Raw genomic sequence first — 14,880 nt, 5'->3', positions numbered from 1 at the left:
TGGCAGAAATATAAAGATGTGCCTAAACCCATGTACTATCTAGTCTAGGTGCACATGATGCGCAGTCCAAGCCCAGGATACCCATGCTTGGTATGCAACCCAGTATATGCTAATGGTGTTTGAGAAAACTACCCACATGAAGGGCTAGCATGTGCCAATAATGGTCAAACCTTATCGAAGATCGAGGCTAACATGTCTCGATGGTGGTCAAGGCATGTGCATGTGTCATAGTCCACAAACTAGTCCATGCCCAAAGGTTCTCTTTAAGTCAAAGAGCATTTCTAGTTTAAGTTTGAAAAGGTTTGATTGCTAGGGGGACTAGGCCTTGAGGCCTAATGGGAACCTAGGTCATGGGGAACTAGCCTGAAACCATGGTATGGGCAGTGATTAAGACTTCAGAGGCTCAGGCACGGTGTTCAACTTTGGTAGAATTTAACTAGGCCCAAGTGCGAGCATTGGTAAGCATTTATGTGAATTTATAGGCTATAAAAATGGCATTGGCATGGTAGAAATATGATGTGCCTAAACCCACCTATTACCCAGTTGTGGTGCGCATTATGCACAACTTAAGCCTAGGGTACTCGCGTGTGGTGTGCAACCTAGCATATATCAATGATGATTGATGAAACTACCCGCACAAAGGGTAAACATGTGCCGATGGTGGTTGAAGCATGTGCTGATACCAAGGGCCAACATGTCCTGATAGTTGTCAAGGATGGGCTTATGTCAGAGTCTACAAGCTAGTCCAAGCCCTAGGGTTCTCTCTGAGTCAAGGAACAGTTCTAGTTCTAGCAAGATAGGGCTGAAATGGTAAGGGGACCAGGCCTTAAGGCCTACTTGGGGCCCAAGCTATGGGGAACTAGCCCAAAATAGTGGTATGAGCAGTGATTAAGACTCCATAGGCTTAGGTATGGTGTTCAGGTTTGGCAGAATTGAGCCAGGCCTAGGTGCTGGCACCAGTGAGGCCTTATATGAATTTTCAAGCCATAAAAATGGCATTGACATGGCAGAAATATGAAGATGTTCCTAAACCCACCTATTACCCAATCATGGTGTGCACGGTGCATAGCCTGAGCCTAAGATACTCGTGCTTGGTGTATGACCTAGCATGTGCCAATGGTGGTTGAAACATGTGCTGAGACCAAGGGCCAACATGTTTCAATGGCATTCGAGGCATGTGCATGTTCCATGGTCGACAAATTGGTTTGGCCCATAGGTTTTTTTTTAGTCAAAGAGCTATTCTAGTTCAAGTGGGACACAGTTTGACAGCTTAGGGGACCATGCCTTGAGGCATACTGGAGGTTCAGGTTATGGGGAACTAGCCTAAAATAATGGTATAGGCAATGATCAAGACTTCAACAGCTTAGGCATGATGTTTAGGTTTGGTAGAATTGAACCAAACCTAGGTGCGGGCACTAGTGAGCATTATATGAATTTACAAGCCATAAAAATGGCATTGGCAAAGTAGAAATATAAAGATGTGCCTGAACCTACCTATTACCTGATCATGGTGCGCATAGTGCATGGTTCGAGCCTAGGATGCCTATGCTTGATGCACATTCTAGCATGTGCCAATGGTGTTCAAGGTAGCAAATATGAAGATGTGCCTGAACCTACCTATTACCTGATCATGGTGTGCATAGTGCATGGTTCGAGCCTATGATGCCTATGCTTGATGCACATTCTAGCATGTGCCAATGGTGTTCAAAGGAGCTACCCACACAAAGGGCCAGCATGTGCTGATGGTGGTCAAATCATGTATGAAGACCATGGTTCAACATGTCCCAATGGTGGTCGAGGCAGGTACATGTGTTACCCGCAAGCTAGTCTAAGCTTAAGGGTCCTCTCTAAGTCAAGGAATAGTATTAGTTCTAGTGGGAAATGGTTTGATTTCCAGGTAGACCAGGCCTTGAGGCCTAAGCCATAGGGAATTAGCCCAGAATACTGGTACAGGCAGTGATCAAAACTTAACAGGCTTAAGCATGACGTTCAGGTTTGACAGAATTGGGCCAGGCCTAGGTGTAGGCCTTAGTGAGCGCTTATGTGAATTTACAAAACATAAAAATGGCATTCGTATTGCAAAAATATGAAGATGGGGTTAAACCCACCTATTGCTTGATCATGGTGTGCATTGTGCGTAACCCAAGGCCAACATACTCGCGTATGCATGGCTTAGCATGTGGTATGGTGTTTGAGGAAACTACCCACACAAAGGGCTAGCATGTGCTGATGGTGGTTCAAGCATGTATAGAGACCAAGGGCTAACATGTCTTGATGGTGACTGAGGCATGTGCTTGTGTCATAATTTGCAAGCTAGTCTAAGCCCATTGGTTCTCTCTAAGTCAAGGAGCAGTTCTTATTCTAGCAAGAAAGGGTTCGATTGCCAGGAGGATTAAGCCTTGAGGCCTATTAGAGGCCTAGGTCATAAGGCACTAGCCTAAAACAGTGGTATGGGTAGTGATTAAGACTTCAGAGGCTTAAGCACAATGTTCAACTTTAATGGAATTTAGCTAAGCCTAGGTAGGGGTGCTAGTGAGCACTTAGATGAATTGACAGGCCATAAAAATGGCATTGGCATTGAAGAAAATTTAAGATGTGGCATAACCCTCCTACTTTCCAATCATGGTGTGCAAGGTGAGCAGCCTGAGCCTAGGATCCCTACACGTGGTGTGCAACTCAATATGTGCCAATGGTGTTCGAGGGAACTACCCACATAAAGGACCAGCATGTGTCGATAGTGGTCAAAGTATGTGCCAAGACTAAGGGCCAACATGCCCCAAAGGTGGTCAAGGCATGTTCATGTGTCATAGTCCTCTAACTGGTCCAAGCCTAGGGGTTCTCTCTAAGTCAGGGAGCATTCTAGTAAGACAGGGTCTAACTACCAAAGAAACCAGACCTTAAGGCTTACTGGAGGCCTAAGTCATGGGGAACTAGCCTAAAACAATGGTACAGGTAGTGATCAAGACACCAAAGTCTTAGGCACGTTGTTTAGTTTTAACAAAATTAAGCCAGGCCCAGGTGCAAGTGCTAGTGAGTGCTTATATGAATTTAGAAGCCATAAAAATGGCATTGGCACATTAGATGTGCCTGAACCCACCTACTACCAGGTCATGGGGTGCATGGTGTGCAACTCAGCATGTGTTGATGGTGTTCAAGGTAACTACTCACACAAAGGGCTAGCATGTGCCCCTATAATGGGTTGACAATTGAGTGATGGGCACGTGTGTCACTTTTTGCTCAGATTTTGACTTAAAGTCATTCAGTCATAATCCAATGCATGGTAGCTTTGTGCCACTAGCTCTTCAACCAAGCACAATGACCAATTGTGTAAATCAATGGTTTCTCTCATACTAGGTTGAATTAATAGTGCGATGTTGCCATTAGTAGGGTAAAATTAACTTGCCTCACAACAGTCTAAACTTAGCTCACATTCTTTAGTGGTGGGTGAACAATCCAACACTTGGTGAATTTTGCTTCACAATGATAGGAATAGCCAACATCAAAGGATCAAAAAGCAACATCGTTATAAATGCTTGGCTGCCATAAGCTAGTTGTACCTATGATAACTTTTTTGACACCTCTAGCTTCACATTCTGAAGGTCTAAAGGATCTATAATCCACGTTTTCATGGTTCATTTTTGTATTAGAAATCAAAATCAAACGAGCCTTTACCTTTTTATTCCATGTGAGATTTTTGTTCTTGTTGAGCTCATTTTGGGAGACCCGTGTTATCTTTTAACAGATGTGCTACCTTAGCCAAAATCCCCACTTGACAATGTCTTATGCCCAGATTGATTGACCAAGGCCTGCCTTGGGTCCAAAAGAAGGGGTCATGCCTCACCTCCAATTCATGGAATAAGTAAAACAACATTAAAAGTAGTGGTATTTCAATTTCATTCAAGGCCTTCCATTTATCCTACACCGATTAAGTCATTTCCCAAAGTTAGACTATAGTCAAGCTCAACAAGGTTTTCTTTCCCTACTGTTTCTTCCAAACCTATTCCCTTGGCTATGGTTTTTATGGATAGTAGGCAGGGATAGTGGGAACCTCATTAATCCATTCATGTGAAACACTAATTAGATGATGAGGCATTTGGCTACATTAAAAGGGTCATAGTTACTCTTGTCATTTACCCATGCTTGTTTGAATTTCTTCACTTTGACATTTAGAACACTGGGTAGAAATCACATTACGTGAGCATATGCAAAAACCATTGCATTGATTTGTTTTAATTAAATAGTTGGATTCCCTTTGTCTATACTAATTCTAATTTGATTACTCTCACCTAAGAAAGGCCCCTGAGGGAGCAATTCCCAATCCCTTTGACCAGCACATGGCAACCTGCTCTTACCATAGGAGTAGATTAAGTAATGTATCGATAGCTGACAGGTTTAAGATTGGGACCCTTGTGCCCAACCCTTAGAGCCAGTCCTTTTCCCAAGGTTATGGATCCATTTTGCAACTTCCATTGTCTATATTGTTCCATTTACTAGAAGCTATTCACCTTAGAGACCTAATGCAATTATAAGTACGACTAGGCATGGATGGCACTTGGTCCTCTAAATGTTCAAGGGCCACCAAGGGCACACTTGACATAATAAGACATGTGGTGCTCTTTTGGTTGTTGGACCCTACCTCCAACTAAGCCATTTCCAAGGTAGGCAAGCCATTAAACAAAAAAGATAACTATTCCTAAGGCCCCCATAGACTTTTCCAAACTCCCTAATGTTGTCGTTAGCTACTGCATCCTAATTAAGGAATTTTAGCCTAAATCCTTTTTGAAACTCATGCTAGACATGCTATTAGATGAGCTTTCCCTTTCTCTTAGGATCGACTAACTCGTTTCATTCACATGGAACCATTCTTCTCTTTGGCCTTCAAAGTTCTCATTTGAATATTGGCTACTACCTTCAAGATTTGCACCGATGGTCGTTCCACCTAGGTTCACACCCTGGGTTTTGTGGTGACTGTTGTATCCTCCTATTCATCGAGGCTTGGCCCTTGCCTCAATAGCTGGGTATAGGTCACATGCTTAAGTGCCATCCATTTTTTGGGTTAGTTGATTTGGTAGGTGACTTGTTTCACATTTCTTAGTGGATTTTGACTTCCATGACCACCATCCTACTGTCTTAATCGACCAACACCCCTTATAGGTTCTAGGTTATAGCACAATTGTGCACCATAACTTGGCTTCTAGTTCATCTCTTATTACCAATTTTGCTTACCAAAAATGACCTACTTAGAGCTCTCGATTCTGTGGCACAACTAAATGAAGCAATCACACTGTCATGAGCCAACGTTGTATAGGGCCATGATCGGGCATAGGATGTCATGAGCCATTCATGTATAAGGCCATGATTGAGTAGAGGTGCCAAGGTGGAGGGTAAATCTCATGGGCTAGGAAAAAGTATCCCTATTTCAAACTTTGTAATGGTTCATGGTAGCATAGGTGTAAAATCTCTTAAGCTCTTTAGAAGGGTGAGCAGTCGACATATTGTTAGGCTATATCACTAGCTAAGGTATGTGCTAGACCACCCATTTAGGGCTACCCCTCAGAACTCGACGATGGTGGGAAGACTCAATGCTCTTTTTGTACTTATTATACTATTCTTGATGTTAATAAAACATGTTTTTCTTATGAGAACACTGGGGGTTACCTTGGTGTGCTCCCATTATGTGCCGATATATTGTTATGTATTCTTGAGATTAACTTGTGGCTTGTTGGTTGCCTATTCATATATCAAACTATCCTTGGCTGACTTGTGTGGAAGTATCCATCCAAATGCCACATAGTCTATTACTTCATTAAGTGAAAGCTTAGCCTATGACATGTGGTATTAGAGCATAATTGAGAAGTGCTAGAGAATTGATAAAATGGCTACGAGTGGTGGATTTAATGATCAACAAAGGATCGAGGAGCTTGAGGACATGGTGGCTATCTTAAAAGCTTATATGGTAACTCATGATCCACTGAAGGTAATCAAGATATCCTAGTGGGAGTTATCTGATACTCTACATAGCTTAGGTGATGAGACCAAAGATGCCTTGAGTGTCCTCTAGAGAGACTTTGAGGAGCTTAGGGCCCAAGTGAGTATGCTACAAATGGCTATGGCCAGGTCAAGTTTTAGCTCGTGGAGAAAGGGAAAAAGGCCAAAGTGCCAAAGCCTTGATGTAATGAGGGGGCAAGAGATGTCATAGAGCTTGAGAGCTTCCTGTTTAACATAGAACAATTCTTTTAGCTATGCACACATAATCAAAGGAAGATAAAGTTGCAATGGCTTCAATATACCTTGCCATGGATGCCAAGCTATAGTGGTGTTCAAAATTTGTAAGTAATGAATGCCCTATTAAAACTTGGGCAAATCTTAAGCAAGAGTTGAAAAATGAGTTCTTCCTTGAGAATGTAGAGTATATGGCCCGAATGATGCTTCCAGAATTAGTGTAAACAAGAACAATGTGAGAGTTTTTAAGGAGCTTTTCTACCTTGAAGTTGGACATTAGAGACAAGTCTAAAAAGTACAAGATGTTCTAATTCCTAAAGGGCCTCAAACCTTGGGCTAGGATGGAATTACAAAGATAAAAAGTGCAAGATGTGGCCACGACCATGGCTGCCACCAAACGTCTTAATGACTATAACAATGCCCCCTCAAAATAAAAGAACCATCTATTAGGTGGCAATAACTCTAACTTTGGGAATGGTAGAAAGATGGTCAAAATAGATAGACCCTTCAATGAAGGATTGATTAAGATGCCTTCTAGTTGAGACAATACCCAACCCAAGGCAAACAATGTATCGAATTTCAATCTGAAGCAACTACCAACTTGTTTCTTATGCAAGGGATCACATTGGGTGGCCAAATGCCCACGTAGAAGTGCCTTTAATGCTTTGAGAGCCTCCTTTCAAGAGTCCTCCAAAGTAGTCAAAACTATTGAAGAAGTTTAATAGGAGCCATCATGGATGGGGTCAATATGGTTCCTTAATGCCTTTTGTACCCAACTAAACATGATAAAGAAAGAATCTGTGAGAGGTTCGATGTATGTGGACCTAGTACTCAATGGTAAAACCATAAAAGCCATGGTAGATATAGGTGTAATTGATACCTTCATCACACTAGAGAAAGCAAAAAGGTGTGGTCCCTAGGTTAATAAACACTGTGGGCAAATGAAAGGAGTTAACTCATTAGCCTTTGTGATAAGTAGAAGTTCTAAGAGTGTGATGAGCAAGTTAAGGCCATGGGATGAAAATGTAGACTTCATGATTTCCCTCATTGATGACTTTGATGTTATCCTAGGATTGGGCTTCATGATGTTGGCTCAGGCAATCCCAATCCCTATTGCTAGTTGTTTATTGTTCTTGGGGGAAAGCTTATGTGTTGTGTCAGCCACAATCCTCCATAAGAATAGGAAGAAAATGATTTCAACATTACAATTCAAGAAATGAGTAAAAAGAAGGGAGCCTTCTTATATTGCTATGCCAATTTACAAAAATGGGATTAATGAGAGTTTGTGGTTATGTATGGACTATAGGGCATTGAACAAAGTCACTATGAGAAACAAATATCCTATTCCTCTTATTGTAGATTTGTTTGATCAACTAAGCTAGGCCAAATGCTTCTCCAAATTGGACTTGAGATCTAGTTATCATCAAGTTAGAATTGCTAAAAGAGATGAGCCAAAAACCACTTCTGTAATGTAGTATGGTGCATTTGAATTTCTTGTTATGCTTTTTGGATTGACTAATGCCCTTGCCATATTTTGTACCTTGATGAATCAAGTGTTCTATGACTATCTTGACAAGTTTGTGGTCATCTATTTAGGTAACATACTGGTCTATATTTCTACCTTGGAAGAGTACCAAGAGCACCCACATCTTATGTTTCAAATACTACAAGACCATCAATTATATGTTAAATGATTAAAAAATGCATTTGCTCAAACATGAATTCACTTCTTAGGCTATAATGTTGAACAAGGCCACATTCGAATAGATATGGAAAAAGTTAAGGCTATTAAGGATTAGGCAACACCAAAGAATGTTATGTGAACTCCACTCATTTTTGGTGTTAGCCAACTATTATAGGAGATTTGTGGAAGGATACTATCATAGAATCATGGCTCTCATGGAGCGATTGAACAAGAAGCATAAATGGTGTTGGACAAGTGAATGTCAAGAGGGTTTTGAGGGCTTGAAGAAAGCCATGATGAAGGACCTTGTCTTAACTCTCCCTTACATTAGGAAGCCTTTTGAAGTTTAACCAAATGCATCTAATTTCACTATTGGGGGAGTGCTTTTATAAGAATGGCACCCTATAGCATTTGAAAGTCAAAAGTTAAGTGAAGCTAAAAAGTAATATACGGCTCAAAAGAAAGAACTTCTAATGGTAATCCATTGTTTGAAACCATGGCTACATTATTTGTTAGGTTCACAATTCGTAGTTAAGATAGACAATACAACAGTTAGTCATTTTCTCACCTAACTGAAGCTCATGGCTAAGCAAGCTAGATGGTAGAGTTTCTAGCCAAATTTGAATTTTGTTTTGAGCACACAACTAGAATAACCAATCAAGTTGTAGATGCACTAAATAGATAGGCAAAGCTAGCTACCCTTAAGAGAATTGCCCTCATGGTAGCTAGTAAAGTCACAACAAATATTTGTAAGCTAATTGAAGATAATCTGAAGAAAGACCCATAAGCCAGTGCCATCTTGGAGCTAGTAGAAGAAGGGAAGTCCAAGTACTTTTGGCAAGAAAATGGGGTCTTATTAACAAAAGGTCCTTAGTTGTTTGTGCCAAAATAGGAGGTCTAAGATAGATGCTAGGGAATGCCATGATACACCATGGGCGGGTCACTTGGTTGGCAACGTACTTTAGCTTTACTAAAACAAAACTATTATTGGCCTCACATATGGCAAGATGTGATGGACTATACAAAGACTTGCCTCATTTACCAACAGGACAAAGTTGAAAAGAAGAAATCGACAAGCATACTTGAACCATTACTTATGCCCACAAAACTTTAGGTAAGTTTCTCCCTTGACTTCACATTGGGCCTTCCTAAGGTTGGTGATCTTGTGTCTATTCTAGTAGAGATTGACCATTTCTTTAAATATGCTACATTGATTCTCGCCCAAAAGTATTACATCATGAAGATATGGCTTGAATAATATTTAAACATGTAATCAAGTATTAGGGCCTTTCTTAAAACATTGTTAGTGACAGGGATCCAAGATTCACTAGTCATTCTCGAGAGAATTTTTCAAGATCTTGGTATCTCAGCTCAACATCTTTTCAAGTTATCACTTGCAAGCTAATGGTCAAACTAAATGATTTAATGGGTTATTGGAGGAGTACTTAAGACACTTTTTTCAATCTAATCAGAAAAATTATCCTTTATTGTTGGATGTAGCTCAACTTTGTTTTAATTCCAACAAATGTTCTTCCATGAAAAAAAGCCCATTTGAAGTGGTCATTGAATAACTACGAAGACCATTACATACATCCCTTGAGCCATATCGAGCGAAGAATCCACGAGCCTTCAACCTTAGCAAAAAATCAATACAAAACACAGAAATTATGCAAGTAGACTTAGAGAAGGCATCGAACCACATGAAAAAATGGGCAGATAAGGGTTAAAAGGTACAACAATTCAAAATTGGTGATCTTATTCTTATCAGATAAGTGCCCGAACAAACTAGGTTCCTAAAGAAGCAGGATCATAGGTTGGAGCACAAGTATGAAGGTCTAGTGAAGATCCTTTCCAAAGTTGGGAATGCCTCTTATAAAATCGACCCACCAAAATAGATGAAGGTGGACCTAATGTTCCATGTGAACAATTTAAAGCCTTATCATGCAAACCCCACAGATACAAGTTGAGGTGAATCAACTAGAGTTGCCATTACCGTGAAGCCACCATCAGAACATCGAGTTAAAGAGATTTTAGTTGACAAGGTATCTTGAGTATCTCAAAGAATAGTTCACGAATATTTAGTGGATTGGGAGAGCTTAGGACTAGAAGAAACTAGTTGGGAGACAGATCATGTCCTCCAAGCATTCAAGCAAAAGATTGAAGAATTCTATGCCAACAAGTCAATGAGGTCATCGACAAAATAGGTAGGGGAGGATGTCATGAGCCAACCTTGTATTGGGCCACAACTGAGCATAGGATGTAATGAGCCACCCATATATAGGGCCATGACTAAGTAAAGGTACCAAAAATGAGGGTAGATTTCATTGGCTTGGAAAAAGTGTCCCCATTTCAAACTTTGTAATGGTTCTTAGTAGCATCAATATAAAATCTCTTAATCTCTTTCGAAGGGTTAAGCAATCGACATATTATTGGGCTACCTCACTGACTAAGGTACATGTTAGACCACCCATCTAGGGCTACCTCTCTGGCCCTGACGATGGTGGGAAGACTCAATGTTTTTTTTATACTTGTTGTACTTTCTTGATATTAATAAAACATTTTTTTCTTATGGGAACATCGAAGGTTACCTTGGTGTGCTCCTAATATGGCCCAATATATCGTTATATATTCTTGAGATTAATTTGTGGCTTGTTAGTTGCCTATTTAGATATCAAACTATCATCGGCTACTTGTGGGGAACCATCCATCCAAATGCCACATGGTCTATTACTTCATTAAGAGAAAGCTTAGCTAGTGACACATGCCATCTTGCCTATTTATAGTTTGAGAATAGATCAAGGGCGTTGTCCATCCAATGCCTCTAATTATTGGCTTTACCCTATAGAACATGCCAAGGGCTCTAACTATCTTAAAGAAAACTTTAGAGGAAACCAGCTATAGATGGTTCGATTAGTCTTTCACCCCTATGCCTAAGTCATACAAATGATTTGCACATCATTATCACTGCAGACCTCCACCAAAGTTTCATCTAGCTTTGCCTGTTTAGGCATAGTTCATAATCTTTTGGGTTCTAACAGGCAGCTCACACTTGAACCCTTCATAAAAAAGTTCAAGGTCAGTCGGTGGTGCACCTGTGAGAGATCCCGCCAATCAATTTCCTTGCACCTTATGGGTTTTTTAGCTCATTGACTAGCACACATGTTAGACTCCTTGGTCTGTGTTTGAAAATGGTCAAATGGTGAAACCACAGGCTAATGTCTAGAGCATGCCAGTGTTAAGGTACACCAAGATGATGTGTGCTACATTCCATGATCACAGTGATAACATCTCTATAGGCATATCGAAAGCCTAGGCTTGGGCCACCATCATGACCCATGTCGATCCATGCCTTGAGCTTATTAGCGAATCGGCTCTCACTATTCCACATCTGATCAAGGTGCATTGTCAACCCTCATCTACTTCCCTTTCGACAATTTAAGCACTGTTTGACTCTTTTTTTAAAGTCTTTTTCATCTTTCCCTCATGGTACTTGTTTGCTATCAGTCTCTCACCCATATTTAGCCTGGATAGAATTTACCCCTTGACTATGGTTGTATTCCCAAATAACCCAACTCACAGACAATGCCTAGTGCTATGAAAGGGTCTAGGCACAACAGGGCTCTCACCCTCTTGGCACCCCTTTTTAGGGTGCTTTGGCCCAGTCTACCATTGAGGACACTTTTTCATACTACAATTTAGACACTGAAGGTGTCCAATTCTCAAGCTAGGCTATTCTCAGTTTGCTCACCACTACTAGAGGAATCTTGGTTAATTTCATTTCTTTTACTTATTGATATGCTTAAACTTAGTGGGTAATCTTGCCTAACCTAAGGTCATGATGCAAGCATCAACCAAGTGATGCAGGGGATCTAATAGGGTCTGGGTGGACAACAAGTACATGTCATCAAAGATGAGGTACATTAGGGGCTTTACCACTAATGGTCACAGCGCTATCATTGCTAGGGACTCACTTTTAGGCCAACCATGATCGACAAGATCACAAGAGGCCATCTTCCACCCCTTTCACCTAGAGCTCGATGGATGGGAGTTTAGAAGGGGTGATAGTGCATGACATCGAGGCAAGCGTGCCCTCAGCCTAATGGCTTGGGGCATAACTTGCATTCAAAGACTCGATGGTTCACAGGATTTTGCAATTCACACCAAGTATTGCATTTCACTAATTCTTCTTCAATGTAAGAGTTGAGATATCCATTATCAAGAGTCGTTTTTGGTTTTTCATGACAAAAGAGTCACAATGCTGACTATGCACACATCACGAATAGGATGATGATGGCACATTCTGGTTTTTTGGCACAATTCACACTATGGCTTTGTTATTCAGTCATAGGCAGTAATACCAATCATTTCACCCTCCGAGAGGTAGAATGAAGTGTCACACCCACCTGAGGCTAAAAAAGGCTTATGGCATGAAGGCACCCTCACCCTTTTGGTTTTTCATTAATGTGTTCATGAGTCATTCGTTAAGTGGGTTTCAACAATGATCCTTTGGACAATGATCCTTCTGTATGTTCACCTACTAAAACCTTGTTATGACTTTTCCTTCCTCTAATTGATGAGGTTCAGTGGACTTCCTATGATGTCACAAGTAGCGAATTGTCCATGTCACCATGATTCGAACACTTCATCAAACCATTCAATCGATAGGAGTAATGAGTGGTGTACAAAGGGTAAGGACATGCTCAACATGAGTTGATAACTTACACTTACTAGGAATTCCTTGTTAAAAACCAACAATTACAATGATCTATCCCCATCATGATGAAATTTCAAAGATTACCCAGGCTTGTTAACCAAGGCTATAGACTCTTTGAATACATCAATGTAGGAAGTGTGTGGCTAAGAACATCTAAGGGCATCACAGACCTATTATTGCCTCAAACTTCCTTAGCCTAAGTGGCCATAGTCCCTCTAAGAAGCTAGCTATGAAGGATCATCTCCACGTACCTAGTTAGCAGGCAATGGTCTTGTTCTTTAATGAAGTTAACTAGACAAATCACTTCACTAACTAAGAACATCCATGCACCACCACCCATAGAATAAAAAAAGACCTTTCAATTTGTCAATCCTTACTATATCTAGACCTAGTAAGTTTCCCTTTCTTAAGTTAAATTAAGCCACATGCTCTACTCTTGGTGATGCCCCTTTATCAATTCCTTTAAGTTTCAACCTTGTGACCATACTCCCCCGGAACCCAAAGACTTTGATTTCTCATATGGTGCTAGTGGAGTTCTAAAAGTAATATCCATCGATCCATGGTTGACATAATTTATGGTTGAGACTAGGATGGTATTTGATCATCTTTGAGCCTTAACTTTCATTATTGATTAATGAAAACATCCTTAGCAAATGCTTTTACAGTTGTTCATCTTTCATAAATCCAAAAATTTCACCTCTAACTATGAAATTTGAATGCCCCTAATTGTCCCTGTTAATCATTACTCCTATCTCGAAGGCTAACACATTAAGACTGAAAGCCTATGATGTTATCCCATGCTAATGTATACAAGCATAAGCCTACTTTGAGCACTCTAATTTCTTCAAAGTAACAATGTTAGAGGAATGACTTGGCCAATTAAGGCTAGGAATGCTTTACTAGTAATAGGAAAGAGTAGCTTGGTGCTCATTATGAGGTGGACCGCACGACCCAATCCTAGTTTCAACTATAAGCTTTTTAACTGCAAAAACTTAAATATATGCTATTAGAGCTAGAATTGCCACAGCTACTAGCACTAGACTTACCTTTCAATGGATCCCCATTAAGGGATTTAGATTGTACTTATTCTAATTACTAGACTTATAAAACTTGGTATTGTTGTTTATTTTCACTACCTCCTTATGTTAGGATTGGGTGATTTATACACCTGCTGCCTTCTTTGGAAGTGGTAGACGTTTCTCAAGCTCCCTCTTTTGACCCTAATTCTCCATCACCCATCACCATCATAGTAGGCCATTGTCCTACTATCAAAAGTTGATAGGGCAAAATTTTGAATGATGTATCTTCAGCATATAGGCTGTGTGATCTATCAAGTTATCATGAATCATCAGAGTAATGGGCAAAGCCTGTGTAGACCTTTTATCTAATGAATGCATCCCTTCCAAAAGTTAGGGTTTGTTGCATATGTTTGCTCTAGAATTACTACAGTTATCTTAGTAGTAAATACCATCAAATAACCTATAATTGATTTAATAAGCCATTCATAGTTTCACTATCTAAATTAGTTCAAACTTACATAAGCATTGCTTAATCTTCGAGACTAGCATATGACTATTTGGTAGGATCAACCAAGTAGCATTCTTTTAGGATGTTGGCACTGCATGGGCCTCAATGCACTGACTGAGTGATGGAGATAGCCAACACAAAGCATAAGCATCATGAGTGTCAAGCTCATAAAATGCATAGCAATAGATGTGCAAGGGTTGAGAGCTTGTACCCATAAAACATTCCACATCCAATAGTATAATCGAACACTAGTGCACTAATATGGCTATAAAGGTTTGGGTGGCACACTTAGGACACAACACATGATTGAGGTTTGACCCATAGCCCTTAAAGATAAAAAAAGAATGATGGATTGCAAGACATCCAGTTACATCAATTTAGGCATATAGCATAGGATCCCGATTGCACCCTTAAGGTACGATGACCACATAGGGGGAGATTAAAAAAGATGATGGGTTGACAATTTGATGCATCAAGTATGGAGCCTGCCAACATGCATAATCATAACATCACTCATATGCTGGTTGCATACAAGTGGCAGCATCCATGCACACTAGTCCACAACCTACCCAATCAATTACTCAATGAGCGAGAGGAGGAAATGATGTACGAGGCCATGCCACAACCACTTGGCATGGGAAAAACATAAGCAAGGGCCATAAGATTGCCATTGCCATCCAATAGGCAATAATGGCACGACACCACCAATGCTTGGTCTAGCCGAGACAGCACA

General features: G+C 40.4%; 3 pseudogenes; all 3 read right to left on the bottom strand.

Annotated features, from left to right (window-relative positions):
* Window positions 1-3,069: 3,069 nt before the first annotated feature.
* LOC149517719 (25S ribosomal RNA) lies at window positions 3,070-11,742 on the bottom strand (annotated as a pseudogene).
* A 233-nt stretch (window positions 11,743-11,975) lies between these two features.
* Window positions 11,976-12,130, bottom strand: LOC149517718 (5.8S ribosomal RNA; annotated as a pseudogene).
* Window positions 12,131-12,417: 287 nt separating this feature from the next.
* LOC149517717 (18S ribosomal RNA) lies at window positions 12,418-14,216 on the bottom strand (annotated as a pseudogene).
* Window positions 14,217-14,880: the final 664 nt, after the last annotated feature.

Source organism: Durio zibethinus, chromosome 8, assembly GCF_047325235.1.
Source record: "Durio zibethinus cultivar Kanyao isolate XHJ-2024 chromosome 8, ASM4732523v1, whole genome shotgun sequence".
Taxonomy (NCBI): domain Eukaryota; kingdom Viridiplantae; phylum Streptophyta; class Magnoliopsida; order Malvales; family Malvaceae; genus Durio; species Durio zibethinus.
Note: the sequence above shows the minus strand (reverse complement) of the source record. Positions and strands in the feature narration are given on the sequence as shown.